The following is a 26,061-nucleotide window of genomic DNA, read 5'->3' on the forward strand; positions in this document are numbered from 1 at the left end:
GTTTGTGTAAAATAAAGAAGCAAGTGGCTTCGGTGTTTGTCTGCGGTTTGTGTTGTCGCTCTTTCCTTCTTTGTTCTCCTTTTTACTCATCCAGGAATTATGGGCCAAGGGAAGAGTACTCCTCTCTCCCTCACCCTGGCACATTGGAAGAAAGTACGAGACCGGGCCCACGACCTGTCCGTCATCATCCGGAAGGGCCCCTGGCAGACGTTTTGTGCCTCTGAGTGGCCCTCCTTCGGTGTGGGGTGGCCCTCAGATGGAACTTTTAACCTCTCTGTTATTTTTGCAGTGAAGAAAAGAATCTTCGCGCCACACCCCTAAGGACACCCGAATCAGGGCCCCTACATCGTTGTGTGGCAAGATCTCGCCCAGAAACACCCCCCCCTTGGGGCAAGACTGCGGGTTTCCCCTCTGGCCCTAGTGGCCCAGACGACTTCGGATCCAGCCCGGCAGTCTCGGCCATTGACTGACCCGCAGGCTGATTCCCTCCTCCTTGATTCTCCCCCACTTTACTCCCCTCTTCCACAGGTCGCCCCTTCACGATCAGGGGCGCCCAACCCTCGGCCCCCTTGGCTGAGAGACCAGCTCAAGGCACCAGGAGCAGGAGGGGTTTTCCTCCGTCCTCAGATTCCACTGTGGCTTGTCCCCTTCGTCCTGTGCCGATTCCCAACCATAGTTCCGGAGAGGGTGACGACGCAGCCCCCCTTCAGCCCCTCTCCAGACCCTTTTCACCACAGAGGAACGGGAACGAATCATCTTGGAAGCACGGAAGAATGTTCCCGGACCTGATGGACGCCCTACTCAGCTTCCTCCTGTCATCCCAGCGAGGCCTCCGGCGGCGCGGGCGCCGCCCTCCTCCCCGCTCCCAGCCCGCTCCCGGGGTCCCCGCGGCCCGCCGCGTAGCGCGTCCCAAGCCCGGGTGCGGGGCCCGGTCGGCGCGGTTAGCCGCGTCTCGGCCGTCTCCCCCAGCCGCCCCCGGGGTCGCGGTGCGGGCGAGGGGCGGTTCTCTCGCCGCTGCCGGCCCGGGGTCCGCGCCTCGCCGGTCCGTGCTCCCCCCCTTGATGGATGCCGCTTTTCCTATGACTCGGCCTGGCTGGGACTTCAATACGGCAGAAGGTAGGGAGCGACTGACCGTCTATCGCCAGACTCTAGTGGCAGGCCTCAGAGGGGCGGCATGACGCCCCACCAATTTGGCTAAGGTAAGAGAAGTCCTTCAAGGACCAACTGAGCCCCCGTCCGGCTTCCTTGAAAGACTGATGGAGGCGTTCAGACGGTATACCCCCTTCGATCCAACCTCTGAAGAACAAAGGGCCTCGGTAGCCATGGCCTTCATAGGCCAGTCGGCCCTAGACATTAAAAGAAAGCTTCAGAGGTTGGAGGGGTTGCAGGATTTTACTCTACTAGAGTTAGTTAAAGAAGCAGAGAAAGTATATCATAAAAGGGAAACAGAAGAGGAGAAGGAGCAGAGGAGGGAAAGAAAAAAAGAAGGAAGGAAAGATAAGAGGGAAAAGAGACAGGAAAAAAAGATTAACACGTATCTTGGCCGCAGCTGTAGGTGATAATAGGCCAGCACCAGTGTATAAGAATAAAAAGCCGGGGAACTCGAGTACTAGGCCACCGTTGAGGCCAACTCAATGTGCTTTTTGCAAAGAAGATGGACATTAGAAAAAAGACTGCCCTAAGCTGCGGAATAAAGATAAGGTCCTGGCCCTTCAGGAGGACAGTGAATGAGATAGTCGGGACTCGGCCCCCCTCCCTGAGCCCAAGAAAAAGGGGGTCAGAGGTGGCTCACAGAGGCCCGCAAAAACACGGTCACTCAGATTCCGAGGCCCCGCTCCCCCCGTCAAGTACGAGAATGAGAAGAAGGGGGTTGCTCGGGGAGTATTGACTCAGACCCTGGGGCCTTGGAAAAGACCGGTAGCTTACCTGTCCAAGAGATTAGACCCAGTGGCTAGGGGATGGCCGCCTTGTTTAAGGGCCATAGCAGCCACTGCCCTGCTTGTAAAAGATGCAGACAAACTTACTCTAGGGCAAAAGCTAACAGTTATAGCCCCCCATGCGCTGGAAAGCATCATCCGGCAACCCCCCGACTGGTGGATGTCCAATGTCCGGATGACCCACTATCAAAGCTTGTTGCTGGACAGCGAACGGGTTTCTTTTGGAGCCCCGGTGGCTCTCAACCCGGCCACACTGTTGCCGGAGGAGCATCCGGAAAACAGAGAAGTCCTTCATTCCTGTCATGACATTCTGGCAGAAGAGACAGGGCCACGTAAGGGCCTCCGGGATGAGCCGCTACCCAACCCACACTGCACCTGGTTTACCGATGGGAGCAGCTGCATCCATGAAGGTAAAAGGGTCGCAGGGGCGGCGGTAGTCAGCAAAGATCAGGTCATATGGGCTGGTAGCCTACCTGAGGGAACCTCTGCCCAAAAGGCAGAGTTAGTTGCCCTGACACGAGCCCTCGAGCTGGCAGAAGGAAAAAGGGTCAACATTTACACAGACAGCCGTTATGCTTTTGCAACAGCCCACATCCATGGAGCCATATACCGCCAGAGAGGCTTGCTCACCTCCACGGGAAAAGAAATAAAAAACAAGCAGGAGATTTTACATCTCCTTGAGGCTATTCACGCCCCCCAGGAGGTGGCCCAGGGGAATAAAAAAGCTGACTTTGAAGCAAAACAAGCGGCTCTAAGGTCAAGAACTCTGATTTTTGCCGCCAGTCCCCCGGTGGCCTCACTGACATTCCCCCACTACTCCTCAGAAGAAGAGGAGAGCCTAACAAAAAAACCTGCCAAGTTCTCTAAAGATCAGCAAGGAATCTGGAAGACTAGAGAGGGAAAAATTGTCTTGCCCAAAGAAGCCGCTCAGGCATACTTAAAGCAATTGCATCGTCTTACTCATTTAGGAGCAAAGCATCTACGCTCCAATTGCCAGTCTACAAAATACCACATCCGGGGACTCAGTCGCTTAACTGAAGAAGTAGTTCACCAATGCAAAGCTTGTCAACTAGTAAACTCTCACCCCTCTCAGGCTAGCCCACGGCGGCGCCTAAGGGGAGAGCGTCCTGGGGACAATTGGGAAATAGATTTCACAGAAGTAAAACCAACCCGGTATGGATACAAATATCTTCTAGTTTTTATAGACACCTTTTCAGGATGGGTAGAGGCTTTCCCCACAAAGAAGAAGACAGCAACAGGTGGCCAAACGAGTCCTGGAAGACATCTTCCCCAGGTCTAGAATCCCTAAGGTAATTGGATCTGATAACAGCCCAGCCTTCATTGCACAGGTAAGTCAGGGAATGGCCAAGATACTAGGGGCGGATTGGAAATTGCATTGTGCCTACAGGCCCCAAAGCTCAGGTCAGGTAAAAAAAATGAATAGAACACTAAAAGAGGTCATGACTAAATCATCCTTAGAGACTGGCGTGGCAGACTGGACAGTCTTCCTCCCCTTCGCCCTCTTCCGCGTTCGCAATACGCCTGGCCCTCTAGAAATGACACCGTTTAAAGTTTTGTTTGGGGCCCCACCACCTCCTCTCATGTCTAATCCATGGTCCATGCCACCTGACACTGATGCTAATGTTCCCCATTCCCTACTCGCCAGGTTAAAAACCCTTGAAATTGTTCACAGGGAAAAACAGGACAGCTATTAAATTCTTTGACCTTGTTTTTAGCTATGGTAACCCTGCTATCGACGCCTACCCAGGCAGCCACCTATTGGACTTATATACCAGACCCCCCTCTGCTCCCCCCGGTGGGCTGGGGAGAGCGTGTTGTTCCTGTCTATGTCAGTGATCCCAGGGCTCTGGGAGCACCGGCTAATGATCACATCCAGCATGCTAAGGTATCTGCTTATAATTACACAGGACTCATCCGTGATGTTCCTATCTGTTTCCACCGTGAGGGTTATTTTCCAGGCTGTGTTCTTGTATCTACTTATGTATATCACAATATAAAAGGTGTTAAATGGACTGTGTTTATGTCAAGTTTAGACAGGCGATTTTCTGGCTCTGCACCCTCTGATTTGCGGCCGCCGCCCAACATACTTCCCTGTAAAAAAGAGCCGGTTGTTTCTAGTTTGCACGTGCCCTGGAGACGTTGCCGTGAACCGACTGTGACTAAGATTCCTATTCTTGGGATGACTCAGAGCATATATAATTGGACCCCAGCAAAAACTGACAATGGGTATTTGAGAGACAAGGGTTTTGTTGAGGGGCTATAGACAACTACTTCAAAGGTATACCAGACTAGTATCTGGAAACTTGTTGCAGGAACGGGTCAATTCTCTGCAGAGAGTGTGGTGGACTCTACACCAAAAATACGCCTAAGGACTATTTCTGCCTGTGTCCCTGAACCTTTTGTACTCATAATAGGCAAAGTGAATATTCACACTGTCACTCATGGTTTTAAAATATCATGCCTTAATTGTCAACTAACTAATTGTATACAATCCCTTGCCTATTCTGATAGAATGGTTGTGTTATACCGCCCTGCTTTTGTGGTGGTCCCAGCTAATGTCTCTGGTCCATGGTATGATGATAAAGGATTGCAAATGTGAAAAGAAGTAAACTCTATTTTGCTAAGGACTAAAAGATTTATTGGGCTACTCATTGTTGGAGACTCCTCCCCTTGATACTAACATTGCTACGAAAGCCCGAGATTTCCTCAATCAACTCTTAGGGCATGTTCCATCTTTTGAAAATTTTAAAAGCTTATTCTTTATGATTATTGGGGCTCTTGTTTTTCTCCTGCTAATTTTGTGTGTTACGCCTCTGCTACTGCGACTGATTGTTAAGAACATTTTGGCTGTTAAAGTTGCCATATACTCCACTAACTTGCAAATGAAAGCTTACCAGCGACCCTCCAATTAATTATAAAGGAAAGGGAGAGATGTTGGGAGCTGTCCCGAACACGAGAGAGTTAAAGTGTGGTTGCTGCCCAGAACACTGGGGTCCTAGAGACACAGCACCTGGCACCTTAACTCATAGCTCTGGCATTCTTGGCCTTTCTTCTAGCTCACGGAGGGTGCTGGAGATAACAGTAGCAGTTATAGAAGGTCACTAAAATAAGCCGACTAGTGACATTCATCCAAGAACAGGTCAGCACTGTCCGGTTAATGGTTTTACAACAGCAGTATCAGCCACTTGCTATAGATGATAACCTATAGTTTTAAGATTAAAACTCTCAAAAAGAAAAAGGGGGGAATGTGGAGAAAAATCTAACCTGCCATTCTGCTTCTGTAAACTCCGCTCGCTCAACCCTACTCCCTCCCCTCGCTGGCGCCACTCTGTAACTCCCTAGCCGTTAGTCCTTGGAAATTACTGACCAAGATTAGGAGTTCCCGACATTAGCTAATGTGGTACATGTTTGTGCAAGGTCAAAGCCCATGAAACTTTCCCCCCACCCTGTGACCCCTAGCCACCTGCGTGTGGTTTCTGTCTATAAAAATCCTAAGGAAAAAAAGGGCTGGTGCGACAGCTTCACTGTACGCCCCTGCGCGCGCTGGTAAATGAATCCACCTCATGCTATTGCATCAAGTCTCTGGACTCTGAGTTTTTTTTGAGCGGTCGTCTCTCCCCCACACGGGCTGTACATTTCTGCGGCCCAACAATACTACAGTTTACCTACTCTCCTATTGATGGACACCTGAGCTGTTTTCAGGGTTTTTTTGCTATTATTAATAAAGCAGCTGTGAACAGTCCTGTACAAGTATTTTTGTGGCATAAGTTTTCATACCGCTTGGATAAATGCCCAGAAATGGAATTGCTGAGTCATAGGGTGAATGTGTTTAACTTTTAAAGAAATTGCCAGTTTTCCATTTTACATGTGTACCTGTACTACATGAGAGTTCTGGTTATTCTACATCCTTGCTAATATTTGGTATTGTCAATCTTTTTAATTTTATTCATTCTAGTGAGTATATTGTGGTGACCGTCGTGGCTTAAATTTGCATTTCCCTGACGGCTAATGATATTAAGCAGTTTTTCATGTGCTTATTGGTCATTCACTTGTCTTCTTTTGTGAACTGTTTTTTAAAAGTCTTGTTTATTTTTAATTGGATTCTTTGTCTTATTGCTAAGTTCTTCAAATATTTTCGATGTAAGTCCTTTGTGATATATATGTTACAAATATTTTCTCAAAGTCTTTGCTTCCTTTTTCATTTTCTAACAGTGTCGTTTGGTAAGCAAAAGTTATTTTTAATGAAGTTCAATTTGTCATTTTTTCTTTCACTGGGCCTATTTTATTATGTCTCATTTACAACTTTTTTTTTTTTTTAAAGACTGGTCAAGTGAAGCAGTGGGAGTGGAGAAGGAACAAAGAAATCTATGACTGGTTGTCATCAATTAGTTGTAAATGCCAGTGTACTCAGACCAACCTCATTTAAAACATTTTTGCCTTAAGATCATGGTTATTTTTCTATATTTTTCTAAGGTTTTAGCTTTTGTGTTTAGGTTAATGATCCATCTCAAATTCATAATTGTGTATGATGTGAAGTACAGGTTGATTATTTAAAACATGAATTTCCAGTTGTTCTAGAATTGTGTGATGAAAAGACTTTTCTCTCTTTATTGAATTGTCTGGAACTCTTGCCAAAAGTCATTTTTGTGGGTCTATTACTAAAATTTGTATTCTTTTACTTTGACCTATTTGTTGATTCATATGCTTGAGATCTTTTTTGTTTTCAAAGGATACTTTTTATTCTGCTTTAGTTTAAGGTGAACTACCACAAATTATGTAGTTGAGTTTCCCACTTTTGGGAAAATCAAAGGGGTCAGCATATCTGGAGTGCAATGGATAAGACTTGCCCTGGGAAAACCATCTTTGTGAACATGTTATCTCCCCTGCCAGGTATCACACTGTCTCGATTACTGTATTTTAAATTAAGTCTTTTTTTTTTTTTTTTTTGAGACAGAGTCTCATTCTGTCACCCTGGCTAGAATGTAGTGGTGTCATCATAGCTCACTGCAACCTCAAACTCCTGGGCTCAAGCCATCCTCCTTCCTCAGCCTCCCATATAGCTGAGACTACAGGTGTGTGCCACCACACCTTGCTAATTTTTCTATTTTTGTAGAAATCAGGCCTGGCTGTTGCTCAGGCTGGTCTCCAACTTCTGATCTCAAGCTACTCTCCCTCCTCGGCCTCTGGAGTGCTAGGATTATAGGTGTGAGCCACTGTGCTCCACCTTAAAGTAAGCCTTGAAATCAAGTAGAGTAAGTCCGTTAATATTGATTTTTTTCAAGATTATTTTATTAAGAGTATTCTAGGTCCTTTGCATTTCTATATATGTTTTAGAATCAGGTTACATAGAAATCAGTCCATTTCTACCAAGAGTTATGCCAGAATTTTTTATTGAAATTGCACTAAATCAATAGATCAGTTTGGAGAGAATTAATATTTCAACAACATTGAGTCTTCCAATCTGTGAACATGGTGTATCCTTCCATTTTTTTAGAATAGATTTTCTTTAATTTCTATTAGAAATGTTTTATAGTTTTTAGTGTAGAGGTTTTACAAATTGTTTATTAATTTGATTTTAAGTATTTTATGTTTTGGGATGCTATTGTAAATGGTATTTAAAAATTATTTTCCAATTGTTCATTGCTAGTATATATAGAAACAAAATAGATGTTTTGGGTTTATTTTGCAACCTGAAACATTGCTGAATTCAATTATTACTGTGAGTAGTTCTCATTTTTTAAATTCCTAAGGATTTTTCATATGCTATCACACTATCACAGATAAAGACTGATTTATTTCTTTTCTAATCACTATTTTTATGTTTTTCTTTTCTTATTGAACAACATAGTTTCTTAACACAATGTTGAGTAGAAACGATGAGTGGGGACATTTTTACTTTGTTCCCAATTTTAGGAAGAAAACATTTACTATTTCGCCATTAAGAAAACATTAGCTATAGATTTTTCATAGATGTCTTTAGTTGAAGAACATTCATTCTATTCCCAGTTTGCTTAGAGGTTTTTTTCTTCTTTAATCATGAGTAGATTTTGAGTTTGGTTCATATTTTGCTTTTTCTTGATAATATAATTTTTCTCTTTCAATCTGCAATATAGTAAGTTACATTGTTTGTTGTGAATATGTTAAACCAACCTTGTTTTTATGGAATAAATCCTACTTGATCATGATACATTTAAAAAAATGTAATGCTATAATTGATTTGCTAATATTTTATTAAGATTTTTGCATCTATATTCTTGAAGGAAGTTGGTCTGTATTTTTTCTCCTTATGAAGTCCTTGTCTTAGTTTATTATTATTATTTTTTTGTCAGTTTTGGTAAGTTATGTTTGTCAGAAATTTTTGCATTCATCTAAGTTGTCAAATTTATTGGCAGAAATTAGTCAAAATATCCCATTATTATTGTTTGTAATAGCAATAGGATCTGTAGTAATCTTTCTTTTCTGATATTTAGAGATTGTATGTTCTTTCTTTTTTCTTAATAGCTCTGGTTAGAGATTTAACAATTTTATGAATTTTTAAAAACTTTATTAATAATTTTTCTTTTTATTTCCTCATATCATGGGGACACAAATATTGTCAGGGTTACATATATTGCCCCTGCCACCCCTCCCCAACCCCACCATGTCAGAGCTTCAAGCATGTCCAACCCTCAGGTGGTGCGCACCACACTCATTATGTAAGTACACACCTTCCCCCCCTCAGCTGCCTATCTCCCAATAACAGTTTTTTTTTAAACATTTTGGTTACATTGTATATCTTTGCCTCTCCCTAAAAAGGGTTAGAGGTAATCCCTTCCCCCCAACAATGCTCGCCAAATCCCTAGGATGTGGGTCCCCCCGCCCCCAATCCCTGCTGAACACTACCACTATTTGAGTACCATAGTTTTAATCAGTCAGTACCAATTTGATGGCGAGTAGATGTGGTGCCCATTTTCCAGATCTTGGGTCGCCTTGCTTTGTATAACTGGCTTAAACTTAATCTAGGATAGCATAAATGGTGCTAGCTCACTGTTGTTTCTTAGAATTGAATACTATTGCGTTGTGAGCATATACCAAATTTTAGTTATACACTCATGAATTGATGGGCAATTGGGTTGTTTCCATGACCGTGCAATAGTGAATTGTGCTGCCATAAACATTCGGGTGCAGATGTCTTTATAATAGAATATCTTATGTTCTTTTGGATAGATGCCCAACAATGCTATTGCTGGGTCGAATGGTATTTCTATTTCTAGCTGTTTGAGGTATCTCCAAATTCTTTTCCACAAAGGTTGCACTAATTTGCAGTCCCAGCAGCAGTGTAAGAGTGTTCCTGTCTCTCCACATCCACACCAGCATTTGTTGTTTTGGGATTTCTTGATACAGGCCATTATCACAGGGTTAGGTGGTATCTCATTGTGGTTTTGATATGCATTTCTCTGATGATTAGAGATATTGAGCATGTTTTTGTACGTTTGCAGGCCATTATTCTGTCTTCTTTGGAGAAGTTTTATGAATCCTTTTAAAGATATAAACCTTTGACTTTGTTGATTTTTTCTATTCTTTTAAAATTTTACTTTATTTATTTCTGCTCTTATTTATATTTTCTTTTTTCTATTAGCTTTGAGTTTTATTTACCCTTTTTAAAAACCAGTTTCCTAATTTGGAAACATAGATTTTATATCTTTCTTCTTTTCCAAATAGGTGCTGAAGGCAATGTATTTATCCCTAAGGGTTGTTTACATCCCATGTATTTTTTTTTTTTTTTTTGTAGTTGTAACAGTTTTACTTTTCCCCAGAAGCTGACCCTGAGACAAAGATTTGGGTGCCAGTACAGTAGTCTCCCCCCCCCTTTTTTTATTTCGGCATATTATGGGGCTACATATTTTAAGGTTTCAATAAATGCCCTTTCCCCCCTTCCCCCAAAAGTCTGAGTTTCCAGCATGACCATGCCCCAGATGGTGCACATCTCACTCATTATATATGTATATACCCACCCCCCTCCCCCCTCCCACCTGCCCAATACCCTATTACTGTAGTACCTATGTGTCCACTTAGGTGCTACTCAGTTAATACCAGTTTGCTGGTGAGTATATGTGGTGCTTGTTTTTCCATTCTTGGGATACTTCACTTAGTAGTATGGGTTCCAGCTCTAACCAGGAAAATATAAGATGTGCTATACCACCGTTGTTTCTTAGAGCTGAATAGTACTCCATGGTATACATATACCACATTTTATTAATCCATTCTTGGATTGATGGGCACTTGGGCTGTTTCCACAGCCTTGCAATTATGAATTGTGCTGCTATAAGCAGTCGAGTGCAGGTGTCTTTTTTGTAGAGTGTCATTGGATCTTTTGGGTAGATGCCCAGCAATGGGATTGCTGGATCAAATGGTAGATTCAGTTGTATCGCTTTAAGGTATCTCCATATTGCTTTCCACAGAGGTTGAACTAGTTTGCAGTCCCACCAGCAGTGTAGGAGTGTTCCTCTCTCTCTGCATCCATGCCAGCATTTATTGTTCGGAGACTTTTTGATAAAGGCCATTCTCACTGGAGTTAAGTGATATCTCATTGTGGTTTTGATTTGCATTTCCCTGATGATTAGAGATGTTGAGCATTTTTTCATATGTTTGTTGGCCATTCTTCTGTCCTCCTTAGAAAAGTTTCTGTTCAAGTCCTTTGCCCACTTTTTAATAGAGTTATTTGATTTTTTCTTCCTGATTTTCATGAGTTCTAAGTATATTCTAGTTATCAGCCCCTTATCGGATGCGTAGGATGCAAAAATTTTCTCCCATTCTGTAGGTTGTTTGTTTACTTTCATGACTGTTTCTTTGGCTGTGCAGAAGCTTTTTAGTTTGATCATGTCCCATTTATTTATTTTTGTTGCAGCTGTGATTGCCTTTGGGGACTTCTTCATAAACTCTTTGCCTAGGCCAATGTCTAGGAGAGTGTTTCCAACATTTTCCTATAGAATTCTAATAGTTTCATACCTTAGGTTTAAGTCTGTTATCCAGCGTAAGTTGGTTTTTGTGAGAGGTGAAAGGTGTGGGTCCTGCTTTAGCCTTACAGGTGGCTATCCAGTTTCCCAGCACCATTTATTGAAAAGGGATTCTTTTCCCCAGTGTATGTTTTTGTCTGATTTGTCAACGATTAGGTGGCTATATGAGGATGGTTTTATATCAGGATTCTCACATCTGTTCCACTGGTCAATATTTCTATTTTTGTGCAAATACCATATTGATTTAATTACTACAGCTTTGTAGTATAGTTTGATATCTGGCATATTAATGCCTCCCATTTTGTTTTTGTTGCCTAGAATTGCTTTTAATATTCGGGGTCTTCTTTGGTTCCATACGAAGCGTAAAATTATTTTTTCTGTATCTGTGAAGAATGCTGATGGGATTTTAATAGGTATTGCATTGAATCTGTAGATCAGTTTGGGTAGTATAGACATTTTGATGATATTGAGTCTGCCGATCCACGAGCATGGTATGGATTTCCATCTGTTTACATCCTCTGCTATTTCCTTCCTCAGTGTTTTATAGTTCTCCCTGTAGAGGTCTTTTACCTCCTTGGTTAAGTATATTCCTAAGTACTTTAATTTCTTTGTTGCTATTGGGAAGGGAATTGAGTCTTTGATTTGGTTCTCAATTTGATTGTTGTTGGCATATATGAATGCCTCTGCTTTCTATGTATTGCTTTTGTATCCTGAGACTTTACTGAATTTTTTTTATCAGTTTCAGGAGTTTCTTGGTTGAATCCTTGGGGTTTTCTAGATATAATATCATATCATCAGCAAACAGTGAAAGTTTGATCTCTTCTGCTCCTATTTGGATACTTTTAATTCCACTTTCCTGTCTGATTGCTGTAGCCAGGACTTCCAGCACTATGTTGAATAAAAGTGGAGATAGTGGGCAGCCTTGTCTAGTTCCAGTTCTAAGTTGAAAGGAATGCTTTCAATTTTTCCCCATTCAGTATGCTAAAAATTGAGAGGAATGCTTTCAATTTTTCCCCATTCAGTATGATGTTGGCTATGGGTCTGTCATATATGGCTTGTATCATTTTTAGCTATGTCTCTTCTATGCCTATTTTCTTAAGTGTTCATATCATGAAAGGGTGTTGAATTTTGTCAAAAGCTTTTTCTGCATCTATTGAAAGAATCATGTGGTCTTTGTTTTTGCTTCTGTTTATATGGTAAATTGCATTTATAGATTTACGTATGTTGAACCATCCCTGCCTCCCTGGGATGAAGCCCACTTGGTCATGATGGATTATTTTTTTGATAAGTGTCTGGATTCGGTTAGCTAAGATTTTGTTGAAAATTTTTACATGTATATTTATTAGGGATATTGGTCTGTAGTTTTCTTTTTTTGTTGCATCCTTTCCTGGTTTGGGTATCAGAGTAATATTTGCTTCATAAAAGGTGTCGGGGAGGTTTCTGTTCTTCTCGATGTTGTGGAATAGTTTCTGCAAGATAGGTACTAGCTCTTCTTTGTAAGTGTGGTAAAATTCGGATGTGAAACCATCTGGACCAGAACTTTTCTTCTTAGGGAGATTTTTAATTGCTGTTTCTATTTCAGCTGTTGAGATTGGTCTGTTCAGGAAATCTATTTCTTCCTGGTTGAGCCTAGGGAGGATGTGTGTTTCTAGAAATTTGTCCATTTCCTCCACATTTTCCAGTTTGTGTGCATAAAGATTTTTGTAGTATTCATAAATTATATCTTGCATCTCTTTAGGATCAGTTGTGGTATCTCATGTTTTGTTCCTGATGGAGCTTATTAGAGATTTCTCTTTTCTGCTTTTCGTTAGCTTAGGCAATGGCATGTCAATTTTATTTTTTCAAAGAACCAACTTTTTGTTTTATTAATCTCCTGAATAGCTTCCCTGTTTTCAATTTTGTTTAGTTCTGATTTGATCTTGTTGATTTCATTTCTTCTGCAGGGTTTGAGGTTGGTCTGTTCTTCTTTTTCCAGCTCTTTGATTTTTTTTGTTAGATTATCTATTTGTGATCTTTTTGACTTTTGGTTATAGGCATTTATGGAGATAAACTTTCCTCTCAGAACTGCTTTAGCTGTGTCCCAGAGGAGTTGATAACTTGTCTCTCCATTATCATTTTCTTCATAGAATTTTTTTATTTTCATCTTGATTTCTTCATTTATGAAGTAATCATTTAGTAGGAGGTTGTTTAATTTCCACGTTTTTGTGTAGAAATGTGAGTTTCTGTTAGGGTTGATTTCTAGTTTTATTCCACTGTGATCTGAGAAGATACATGGTATGATTTCTATTTTTTTAAATTTCTTGAGGTTTACTTTGTGTCCTAAGATATGGTCAATCTTAGAGAATGTCCCGTGAGCTGATGAGAAGAATGTATATTCAGTGGATTTTGGGTAGAATGTCCTGTAAATGTCAGTCAGACCAAATTGTTCTAGAGTTTTGTTTAAGTCCATTATTTCTTTATTTTCTGTTTGGAGGATCTGTCTTGTGCCATCAGTGGGATGTTGAAATCTCCGGTGATTATGGAGTTGCTACTAATCCATTTGCTTAGCTCCAGTAAGGTTTGCTTTATGAATCTGGGTGCACCTAAGTTGGGTGCATATATATTTAAAATTGTTATCTCTTCTTGTTTAAGTGTGCCCTTCACCATTATATAATGACCCTCTTTGTCTTTCACTACTTTTGTTAGTTTAAAAACTAAATCGTCTGAAATTAGAACTGCCATGCCAGCCTTCTTTTGGCTTCCATTTGCCTGGAATACTGATCTCCACCCCTTCACTTTTAGTCTATATGCATCCTTGCAGGTTAGATGTGTTTCCTGAAGACAGCATATACTTGGCCTGTATTTTCTTATCCATTCAGCCAGCCTATGTCTCTTGAGTGGAGAATTTAGGCCATTCACATTTATTGAGAGAACTGATAGGTAAGGTAGATTACTGTTCATTCTTTTGGGTTGGATGTTGTTGCTTTGATTTCTGTCTTGAGCCATTGTAATATCTGGCCTTTAATCTTTGGGTTTGGTTGTTTTTATATTTGTGAGTTTTTAATATGGTCTTCTGTGTGTAACACTGTTTTGAGTACTTCTTGTAGGGCTAGTCTTGCCTTGATGAATTCTCTGAGATTTTGTTTGTCTGAGAATGTCTTTATTTCTCCTTCATATACAAAGCTTAGTTTTGCAGGGAATAATATTCTAGGCTGGGCATTGTTTTGTTTCAGAAGAATGAGAATGGGGCCCCAGTCTCTCCTTGCTTGTAAAGTCTTATTAGAGAAGTCTGGTGTTATTCGAATTGGCTTTCCTTTTATGTTACTTGCTTCTTTCATCTTACAGCTCTTAGAAGGGCCTCTTTAGTTGATATTTTGGTCAGTCTTATGACTGCAGAATCTCCCAGGAGTCCTCTGAGCTTCTTGAACTTGTATATCGAGATTTTGAGCAAGGCCTGGGAAATTTTCCTCAAATTATTATTTTCCTCAAATTATTATTATTATATCTTCAAATAGCTTGTCCAACCCTTTAGTGTTGTCTTCTTCCCCTTGTGGTAACCCTATGACCCTCACATTGGGTTTCTTCACATAATCCCACATCTCTTGTAGGCTTTGCTCTTTTCTCTTGTTTCTCTGCTCTCTCTCTGTGACTGGTTTATTTATTTGGAGGGTATTGTCTTCAATCTCTGAGATTCTTTCTTCTGTTTGATCTACCCTGTTCTTGAGACTTTCCACTGTATTTTGTAGTTCCCTGAATGGATTCTTCATTTCCAGGAGTTTGGTTAAACTTTTCTTCATTGTGTCCATCTCTTTAGTGAACTTTTGTTCTAGATTCCGGAGGCTTTTTGTGGTTTCTTTGTGTTGGTTATTGAGTTGTTCTTGCATGTCGTTGAATTTTCTTATGATCCACATTCGAAATTCCTCTTCTGTCATTTTGGTTGCCTGATTTTGATTGGTGTCTGTTTCTAGGGGGCTGGTGCTGCTCTTTGGGGGTGTGTTTTCCGTTTGGTTCTTCATATTTCCAGAGTTCCTTTACTGATTTCTTCCCATGTTGATCAGTTGTTGTTTCTTTCCTTTAGGTTTTCGTTTGGGTATTCACACGCCTTGTTTTGTTTCTGAGCCATTAGGTGGTGTCTGTGGGTGAGATTTGACCACTCCCTGTGTAATGAGTCAGTAGGTGCTGTGAAAAGGATGTGCAAGATGTCCTCCCTGTCAGTAGGTGGTGCTTGCTTGGAGGAACAGGCTACGCTGTTGTTTTTGTGTCCTCTTATCAGCTCTTGTTCCTTTAGAGAGGCACTCTAGTGCCTCAGGTGGTCAGTGGGGCCCTGGAACTTCCAGGTGTGTCCTTTACTCCCCCTCAGTGCGCTGTAGACTTTTTAGTTATGCTTTTTTGTGTTAACTTTGGTGATTGTTGTAAATGTTACAATATATATCTTTAATTTATTATTGCCTACTTTAAAAAAATGTTGTACTACTTCACAAACTGTGTAAAAACCTCACAATAATTTCTATCCTCAGCTTTTTCAGCTTTTGTTATTTATTTTATTTCTACATAGACTATAAACCCTACAATAGAGTGTCATTATTTTTGTTTTAAACAGCCAATAATCTTTTAAAGATAGGATTTTCATGTGTATTAAAAGGTGTATGTATGAATAATTTTTAAAAAGTCATATATTTTCAATGTATTTATATTTTCAATGTGTTTATTCTTTTGGTGTTTTCTCATTCCTTCTTGCAGAACTTGATTTTTATCTGATATCATTGCCCTTCAGCCTAAGAAACTTTATTTTAGCATTTCTTGTAATTCAAGTGTGTTGGGAATTCATTCTTTCACTTTTTGTGTTTCAGCCAATTCTTAATTTTATCTTCATTTTTGATAGATAGTTTTTCTGGTTACCCATTTCTAAGTTGACAATGTTTTTTCTTTTGGCACTTAAAATGTTCCATGGTCTTGTGAATTCCATTCACAAGTTGAATTCCATTCACTTCCATTCTAGAAGTCAGCCATAATTCTTATTATTGTTCCTTTGTATACATTTTGCCTTTTTTCTCTTGTTGCTTTCAAGAATTTCTGCTTATCTTTGTTTTTCAGCAGTTTGATTATGAGGTGATTATGTGTGGCTTTATTTTAATTGTTTTGCTTGAGTTTACTTAACTTTTTGGATCTGAGGGTTGACATATTTTATCAATTTTGAAAAATTGATAAAAATCTCAGCCATTTTCTATCTAAATACTTTCCTCTCCTGCTGTCTTTTCCTTTTCCTTCTGTGACTCCAGTTATTTCCATGTTAAAATATTTTATATTGTCCACATCTCTTGGATACTCCAATTTTTTTTGCTTTTTTTCTCTTTGTGATTAATTTTTGATGATTAGTTTCAGTTCAGTAATTTATTCTTCTAGTATGTCCAGTATGCTGATAAGCCCATTGAAAGATATTTTTTTAAAGCTTAATGCTCATTTCTAGCATTTTCATTACACTTTTTAAATATAGTTTCCATTTCTCTGTTGAAAATACATGTTGTTCATCTTTCCCATTAGTTCCTTTAATATTTTCAGTATAATTATTTTAAAATCCCTGTCTTATAATTCCATTTTTGATCTATATCTGAGTCTAATCTTATTGAATGTTTCCTCTTCTCTATTAGCCAGTTTGTCTGCTATGATAAGATACTGCATAATAAATATTAATTTTCTCACAGTTGTGGAGGCTGGAAGTCTAAGGTCAAGATCAAGGTGGCAGCAGGGTTAGTTTCTGACAGTCTCTCTTCTTGGTTTGCAGATGGCCATCTTCTTGCTATGACTTCACATGGCCTTTCTTCTGTACAAATGCCAAAAGAGAGAAAGAAAGAGAGAGAGAGAGATCTATGGTACCTCATCACTATCTTTAAGGACACCAATCCTATCAGATTAGAACCATTCCCTTATTACCTCAATTAATTTTACTTACATCCTTAAAAATTCTATTTTCAAAGACAGTCAGAATAGAAGTTAGAGTTTCAACATATGAGTTTTGGAGGAACATAATTCAGTCAATAACACTTTTCTAGGTTCTTTGTGTGTCTCATAATTTTTTTAAGTAAATTTTGGACTCTGTGTGTAAAAGAACAGTAAATATGGAAGTAGATAATATTTTTGCCCCCTTTTTCTGGCCATTAGGGGACTGAATTAATCTAGTTTGTAGTTGAGCTGGGTTTTGATTTAGTGGTTTCTCTTTTTTTTTTTTTTTATTTTGGCATATTATGGGGGTACAGATTTTAAGGTTTCAATAAATGCCCTTTCCCCCCTCCCCCCACAAGTCTGATTTTCCAGCATGACCATCCCTCAGATGGTGCACATGTCACTCATTATGTATGTATATACCTGCCCCCCTCTCTCCTCCCCCCTCCCCAATACCTTATTACTGTAGTACCTATGTGTCCACTTAGGTGCTACTCAGTTAATACCAGTTTGCTGGTGAGTATATGTGGTGCTTGTTTTTCCATTCTTGGGACACTTCACTTAGTAGTATGGGTTCCAGCTCTAACCAGGAAAATATAAGGTGTGCTATCTTTAGTTCAGTTCACTACTGGCTTGAAATTATTTGAAGGTGGGATAAGAATCTTCCCTCTAGCAGGCTTGGGTTTTAAATGCCTGGATATTTTCTTCCCGTTAGCATTCAGTAGGTTCAACATATCTGTACCTCAGGGTGTCTCTCTCAGGTATTCAATTTTCCTCAGCCACAGTTGGCTGCTTCCTTGTCCCCATTGGAAGGCCCAGAGTGCCCACAGTGTTTCTCTCAGTTCTCCAGTCCTTGCATCAGACCTCCTCAGGTCCCTCATATCTACACCTAAGGGGAGGTCTCTCTCCACAGTCCTGCCCTTTCTTTAGCTAGAGACTGTAGCTGTCTGTAGCCAGTACAGGGTCTAGACTGAGTTTCTGCGATGTTTCTTTCTGTTTTCCTATTCGGTCCTCAGACTTCAGCAGGCCTCACCAGCTTGTACCTTAGGGGACTCTCTGTCACCTCTTTTGCTTCTATTACAGCTACTGGTGAGCACTTCTTCATGCTTATTGAGGGCTTAGAGTGACTTGAAGATTTCACTTAGTTTTTCACCTCTTCCCTCAGATACCAGTGGGTCCCTTATGCTTGGGCCTCAGAGGGTTTCTCTCAGATACTGTGGTTTGTTCCTAATATTCCTTGAGAGCACATGGTGAAGGCCTACAGATGAGAGTTAGAAGGTGGGTGCAGACTCTCTTTGTTTCTGGGGATCTTAGGAATCAGACTTAAAAATTTATTATACTTCACTTGGGTTTTATTTTGTTGTTGTTGTTGTGGTTGTTGTTGTTTGTTTTTTACCCATGTCAATGGCAGCTTCTTGCTTATCCCACTCTACCAAGGAGGAGAAACTCCTAGGTTTCTTTTTTTCTAGGAGTGTGAGCTAAAACAAATTGTCTAATCAGACTCACAAGAATCAGAGATAGTAGCCACGATCAAGTTTTACTTACAATTTCAATTTTATAGGTAATAAAGAAGCTCAGACAAAGCAGGAAGAGATCTGAGATACTGAGGGTGGCTCTCAGGTCCTTCCTTTCTACGTCAGACTCACATGCCCTAGTTCAGAGCAGACAAGATCTCTAAGTAAGGTGTTGGGTTATCATCTCACATAGTGGGAGTGTTCAATCTATGACACATTTCCATTTTATACCCTGGAGTATGTGACATTTTCTAAGGAGCCATGACTCATAAGCCCACAGATTCAGGGTTATTGTATATAGCCAATCTTTAACTAGGGATAAGAATGTTTTTATATTAAGAATATTCCACAGATAAGGACCCTTCTCATACTAAATATCATTAGTTTACTTACTTGGAGTTCTAGTTATCTTGTCAATAAAGAGATTAGAGGCCGGGCGCTGTGGCTCACGCCTGTAATCCTAGCTCTTGGGAGGCCGAGGCGGGCGGATTGCTCAAGGTCAGGAGTTCAAAACCAGCCTGAGCAAGAGCGAGACCCCGTCTCTACTATAAATAGAAAGAAATTAATTGGCCAACTGATATATATATATAAAAAATTAGCCGGGCATGGTGGCGCATGCCTGTAGTCCCAGCTACTCGGGAGGCTGAGGCAGAAGGATCACTCGAGCCCAGGAGTTTGAGGTTGCTGTGAGCTAGGCTGACGCCACGGCACTCACTCTAGCCTGGACAACAAAGCGAGACTCTGTCTCAAAAAAAAAAAAAAAAGAGATTAGACTAGGTCGTCTGCCTTCTTTTATGTTTTTTTTAGCAGCACCCCCCTGGTAAAGGAAGTGAATGAATCACAGGGCAGCTGCTTTATTCTCCAGAGGGGCTTTTTCTGGAGTATTCATGATTGTTGTTGTTCTTCTTCTTTGCATTCTCAGCTGTTTGATGGGCTTAAAAAACTATCATTTGTAAGTTATCCAGCTTCTTCTCATTGTTAGGATAGGAGTGACATTCTTTTGACTCTACATTCTAAACTAAAGTGGTGCTTTAATATGGCAATTGGTGTTGTTTAGCTCAGAGTAAAACTTTCTGTTATTTATTTTATAATATCCTGTTTTGTCCTTCTAGAACTCTTTTAGTTGGATATTACATTTCTTGCATTAATTCTCTAATTTCTTGTGTTTTCTCTCCTATTCATCTTTTTATCTTTTTGTTCTTTCAAGAGCTTATTGACTGACTCTTTCAACTCTCCTACTGAATTTTTAACATTGATTTTAAATGTTTGGTTTCAGAGAGGTCTTTCTTATTTCCTGACAGTTCCTTTTATAGCATGCTTTTCATATTTCATGAGTACGTTTTCCTCTAAATCTTTATGAGAAATTAATGTGCTTATTCTAAAATCTTCTTCTGCCCTTGTGTTACCTATATGACCTATTTTTTTCTTTTCTGCTTACTTGTTTCTTTCATGATAAAGGTTTTACTCAAATGTCTAGTGATCCTTGTCACCCACTCATATTTAAGAGTAAAGCATAAGAAGCTGATTGGAATATCTTTCCATGCCCAAGGGACTGTCCTCTGATGACTCTCTCTGAAGATGATCAGGTATGAACAGCTTTTCTGTTGGGAGGTTCCAAGCTTCAGTATCTATAGACCCTTTTCTAAATGGTCATTTTCACTAGATAAGGATTATCAACTCTCTGCTTGAGAGCTGGGGCCTGGCTCCTGGCATTGGGTGAATTGGGAGTTGGTGACTGTCATTTTTGTGCATATTTAAAAAATATGTTTATGCACATTTTTTACACATTGTTCTTGATCTCCCCATCTTTTGTGCCCTAAGTCTAGATCTCTCAGGTTGCTTTTCCCAGCAAAAAAAAAAAACCTCTCTCCTATGAGATGCAGAAAGGATAATTGCCTGGATTCTACAGTTTACTGAGCAAATGTGGCATTTAAATGATTTATATACTTTAAACCTGTGGTCCGCAATCCCAAGGGCACAGACTGGTACCCATCTGTGATCTGTTAGGAGCTGGACTGCACAGCAGGAGGTGAGTGGCAGGCAAGTGAGCTCCATCTCCTGTCAAATCAGCTGTGGCATTAGATTCTCATAGGAGCGTGAACCCTACTGTCAACTGCACATACCAGGAATCTAGGTTGCATGCTTCTTATGAGAATCTAATGCCTGTTGATCTGAGGTAGAGCTGAGGTAGTGATGCTAGCACTTGGGAGGTGCTGCAATACAGATTATCATTAGCAGAGAGGTTTGACTGCACAATAAATGTAATGTGCTTGAATCATTCTGTAAACATCTCCTCCCCCTTCCTCTGACCCCCACTTCCAGTTCATGGAAAAATTGTCTTCTATGAAACTGGTCCCTGGTGCCACAAAGGCCGTGGACTACTGCTGTAAACCAATCCTTTTTGTTCAGCCCCAAGTTTTACAATTCCATTTTTTCCTATCTGCTACCTCTGTGTCCCAACACTTGCTTCCCTTTGCACAACTCACTACAGGAAGATAAAATCTAAATACCTGTAGCATATGCTAAGTTAGTTACTGCTTCTTTATCCACTTTCCCTCTTCTACAGATTCATTGATATTATGTGATGGTGTTGTCACATCTCTCGTTCTTTCTTTTCCCTGTCCTATGAAATAAGAGTATTTATTTTCTGGACCTTAGTGATCCTAGTTTTCTCTTAAGAACCTGATATAGTATGACTGACACTTATTTTTCCCCCAGGACAAAATGAACCACAAAATCAAGTTTTCCCTGTTTTGGTTCATTTTATCTAGAGACCACCATGTAATTTCAAGTTCTGGAAATGCACTAAGTTGGAGAAAGTTTAATATCAGGACTTCTAGGTTACTATAGCCATTCATGTTTCAGTGAACAGTGAGATTGGGATTGGTGGCTAAAAGCATATTCTTCAGGAACTCTGCAAGAGCAGCGATTAGTTTGGGATAGCCCAAATTAGGCATAGATATTGTCTTCCTTCAAATGGAGGGTGCTCACTGTGGCTCACAGGGAGAGAAGTAGGATTTCTAGTTCTGTGTAGGACCATGGTGCTCTAGAAATACTCTGAGAGTATGTGCAAAAGTAAACAAAATCTAACTTTAGTAATTTCAGGATTTTAGCTGGCTCTATTTCTCAAAGAATCACCTTGTGCTGTCTGAGCAATCCATCAGTATCCAAATAGGCATTCCCTGACCCTGTATAAAATTCTCCTATTAAATATCTCCCTTTAAGTAGTCATTAAAACCAGTGAGGTTGGTGTTCGGAAAAGATTCTTCGTCTGTTCTTTTAGGGGGAAAGAGGATATTGAATACGGAAATTGCCATTGCTACATTGCTGTTACATTTGATTTTCCACTTGATAGCTATGTCAGCTCTTTGGGCAGGCACATCTGCCGCCTTTTGGAAATATAACTATTATGTGAAAAAAATTGACATTAATAGGAAATAACATCTAAAGAGGAAATGATGAAGGGAGAGAGGAAGTTGATGGGCATCAAAAGAATGGTGTCAGCAGTTTCATTTGAGAGTGATATAATTATATCTTAAGCATCTGAGATCACAAAGAATCCAAGAGAGAAAATCCCTTATCCATTCTTCTTCCTCTTTCCCAGAAGGACAAAAAATAATTACTTCACAGTTTGTGGGTTAGGTTAGGGGTTGGAGAGTAATCTCAGTTTCATTTACTATAACTGTGTTTAGAAAAAAAAATCTAAACAGTGTTGCTGCCTCCAGAAGTACTATGATTTCTGGGTTAAACAAAGCTTGACTTTTTCAGGGCATTTTTTCTAGTGAAGAATATAGTTATGGTAAAATAATTCTAGTATTTTTATGCATGGAGAAGATGGTAAATAAATATCTGAATCACAAAGATCTGTTATTCTTTCAAAGATCTGAAAGTCTTTTTTGATGCGTTATACTTTTGTTATAGTAAAAATAACAGTGCCTCCCTTCCTTCTCTTTTATAAAATATTATAATATATTTAAATAACAAATCTAATAAGCAGCCTTAGCAAAACAAAACAAAACACAGATGAATCGTGAGCAGCTTTTAGATTGTACCCAGATAAGATATTTTTTTTTTTACTTTTTTTTTTTTTATTTCGGCATATTATGGGGGTACAGATTTTAAGGTTTCAATAAATGCCCATTTCCCCCCCTCCCCCCAAAAGTCTGAGTCTCCATCATGACCATCCCCTACATGGTACACATCTCACTCATTGTGTATGTATATACCCGCCCCCCTCCCCCTCCCACCTGCCCAATACCCTATTACTGTAGTACCTATGTGTCCACTTAGGTGCTACTCAGTTAATACCAGTTTGCTGGAGAATATATCTGGTGCTTGTTTTTCCATTCTTGGGATACTTCACTTAGTAGTATGGGTTCCAGCTCTAACCAGGAAAATATAAGATGTGCTATATCACCATTGTTTCTTAGAGCTGAATAGTACTCCATGGTATACATATACCACATTTTATTAATCCATTCTTGGATTGATGGGCACTTGGGCTGTTTCCACAGCCTTGCAATTATGAATTGTGCTGCTATAAACATTCGAGTGCAGGTGTCTTTTTTGTAGACTGTCATTGGATCATTTGGGTAGATGCCCAGCAATGAGATTGCTGGATCAAATGGTAGATTCACTTGTATCGCTTTAAGGTATCTCCATATTGCTTTCCACAGAGGTTGAACTAGTTTGCAGTCCCACCAGCAGTGTAGGAGTGTTCCTCTCTCTCTGCAACCACGCCAGCATTTATTGTTTGGAGATTTTTTGATAAAGGCCATTCTCACTGGGGTTAAGTGATATCTCATTGTGGTTTTGATTTGCATTTCCCTGATGATTAGAGATGTTGAGCATTTCTTCATATGTTTGTTGGCCATTCTTCTGTCTTCTTTAGAAAAATTCCTGTTCAAGTCCTTTGCCCACGTTTTAATGGGGTTATTTGATTTTTTCTTCCTAATTTTCGTGAGTTCTAAGTATATTCTAGTTATCAGTCCCTTATCGGATGCATAGGATGCAAACATTTTCTCCCATTCTGTAGGTTGTCTGTTTACTTTCATGACTATTTCTTTGGCTGTGCAGAAGCTTTGTAGTTTGATCATGTCCCATTTATTTATTTTTGTTGCTGCTGTGATTGCCTTTGGGGACTTCTTCATAAACTCTTTGCCAAGGCCGATGTCTAGGAGAGTGTTTCCAACTTTTTCCTCTAGAGTTCTAATAGTTTCATGCCTTAGGTTTAAGTCTGTTATCCAGCGTGAGTTGGTTTTTGTGAGAGGTGAAAGGTGTGGGTCCTGTTTTAGCCTTCTACAGGTGGCTATCCAGTTTTCCCAGCACCATTTATTGAAGAGGGATTCTTTTCCCCAGTGTATGTTTTTGTCTGCTTTGTCAAAGATTAGATGGCTATATGAGGATGGTTTTATATTAGGATTCTCACATCTGTTCCACTGGTCAATATTCCTATTTTTGTGCCAATACCATATTGTTTTAATTACTACAGCTTTGTAGTATAGTTTGATATCTGGCATATTAATGCCTCCCATTTTGTTTTTGTTGCCTAGAATTGCTGTTGATATTCGGGGTCTTCTTTGGTTCCATACGAAGCGTAAAATTATTTTTTCTATATCTGTGAAGAATGCTGATGGGATTTTAATAGGTATTGCATTGAATCTGTAGATCAGTTTGGGTAGTATAGACATTTTGATGATATTGAGTCTGCCGATCCACGAGCATGGTATGGATTTCCATCTGTTTACATCCTCTGCTATTTCCCCAGATAAGATTTCATGTCATCTCCATAACGGTTTAGTCAGAAAAAGCTACAAGCTGGCATTTTACTGAAATGTGAAACTCCTGGGGTCAGAAGCATGGCTATTCATTTTGGAATCATCAAGGTCTTGCACGATGTTTGGAATACAGTAGGTGTTTAATGTTTGAATAAAAAAATTGATGAATATAGGCCGGGCGCTGTGGCTCACGCCTGTAATCCTAGCTCTGGGAGGCCGAGGCGGGCGGATTGCTCAAGGTCAGGAGTTCAAAACCAGCCTGAGCAAGAGTGAGACCCCGTCTCTACTATAAATAGAAAGAAATTAATTGGTCAACTGATATATATATAAAAAATTAGCCGGGCATGGTGGCGCATGCCTGTAGTCCCAGCTACCCGGGAGGCTGAGGCAGAAGGATCACTTGAGCCCAGGAGTTTGAGGTTGCTGTGAGCTAGGCTGACGCCACGGCACTCACTCTAGCCTGGGCAACAAAGCGAGACTCTGTCTCAAAAAAAAAAAAAAAAAAATGGATGAATAAACTGGAAAAAAAAAACACCTGGAACTGACCATTATAAGAACAGTGGAGAGTGGGAAAACTGATAGTTGTCATGGCCAAGTGAGTGCTTGATCATTTTGAAGTTGGCAAGGCCCAAGCTTTGTTGTTCCCTGACAACTGCCACTAGTCCAACCCACCAATAGGACAAAGAGCACATAATCAATCCTTTACCTGCCCTTCCAGCTTTATCTCTTATCCCCCCGCCCCACGAACTGTCTCTGATCAAACCGTTCTACTCATCGTTTTCTGAACATCTTAACTCTCCTGCCTCTGTATGCCTTTATGCACATTGAACTTGGAACATATACCTCTGCACTTCTGCTTACAATGTCCTATCTATGTCAAACACAAAAATACTTCTAGAAGACCCCCCACGGCCACTTCTTACTTTAAAGTCTACTCTAGGTAAGGCTGCCTTAAAGCACTTTCTATCTCTTCTGCCATATAGCACTGATTACACTCTCCTTTGCACTGTAGTTATTTTAGAGACTAAGGCATCCATTGTACACATCATTTTTTTCCCTTCAGAAGTATTGAAATTTGATGAATTGACTGATGGATTAATTGAGCAGCAGGTGCTTATTGATTACTTTTACCATGTAAGCACCACAAAGCTTACATGTACTTTTTACATGTAGGCACCACGAAGAAAAAATAATGACCCATATAACACATTATGAGATTAAGAGTACTGATAACATGTTTCCAGGTTTGGAGATAACATAAAAACTTAATTAGGAAGGTGACATTTTAGCTGGTTTTGAAGGAAGAATAGGATTAAGACATCGAGAAGGGCATTCCAGTAAAAAGAAACAAAACAACTAGGGGTCTGGGATAAGGAAGCACTGGATATTTTGGGAACAAAGAGTGAAAGAGTAGTTCAATTTGGTTTAGGTTTTGGGTATCGGATAGGGTATTTTATGAAATAAGGATTGAAAGATAAGATAGTCTGTGATCTTAGTGTGAGTACTATGGAATTAAGACTTTGTCAATCAAAGGCATTTGAACAGGAAGTTATATGTGATCAGGGCTGTACTTCCAGATTAGATTAGTATAAGTGAGAATATGTTTTGGAGAAAGGAAGAGACTGAAGTAAGAGTGGATTTCCCAAGTCTATATAGAGGTAATGAGAACAAGATTGTGAGACTGGGAATTCAGAGAAGAGGACAGTTTTAAATAGAAGACCCAGGTTTATTAGCTGCATTGGGCAGCAGATTGTGAAGGGGCAAGAGTGATTTCAGAGTCCCAGAGACTTTGATCCTCAGGGACTCGGTACATGGGTATGTCATAAAACAAATTGCAGAATACAGAAGGGAATATATTTGGAAAGAAAGATCTTAAATTCAGCCACTGAGACAGTGA

The 26,061-nt window shown here is 40.1% G+C and overlaps 1 protein-coding gene and 1 pseudogene across 1 annotated transcript in view; both read right to left on the minus strand.

The window, feature by feature from the left end:
- RPL24 (ribosomal protein L24) overlaps positions 1 to 26,061 on the minus strand; it is a 371,901-nt gene that overhangs the window by 264,466 nt on the left and 81,374 nt on the right. The gene's annotated exons all lie outside the window — the stretch shown is intronic.
- On the minus strand, positions 6,716 to 6,852 carry LOC142874839 (uncharacterized; annotated as a pseudogene).

The sequence above is a fragment of the Microcebus murinus genome, chromosome 1 (assembly GCF_040939455.1).
Source record: "Microcebus murinus isolate Inina chromosome 1, M.murinus_Inina_mat1.0, whole genome shotgun sequence".
Classification (NCBI taxonomy): Eukaryota; Metazoa; Chordata; class Mammalia; order Primates; family Cheirogaleidae; genus Microcebus; species Microcebus murinus.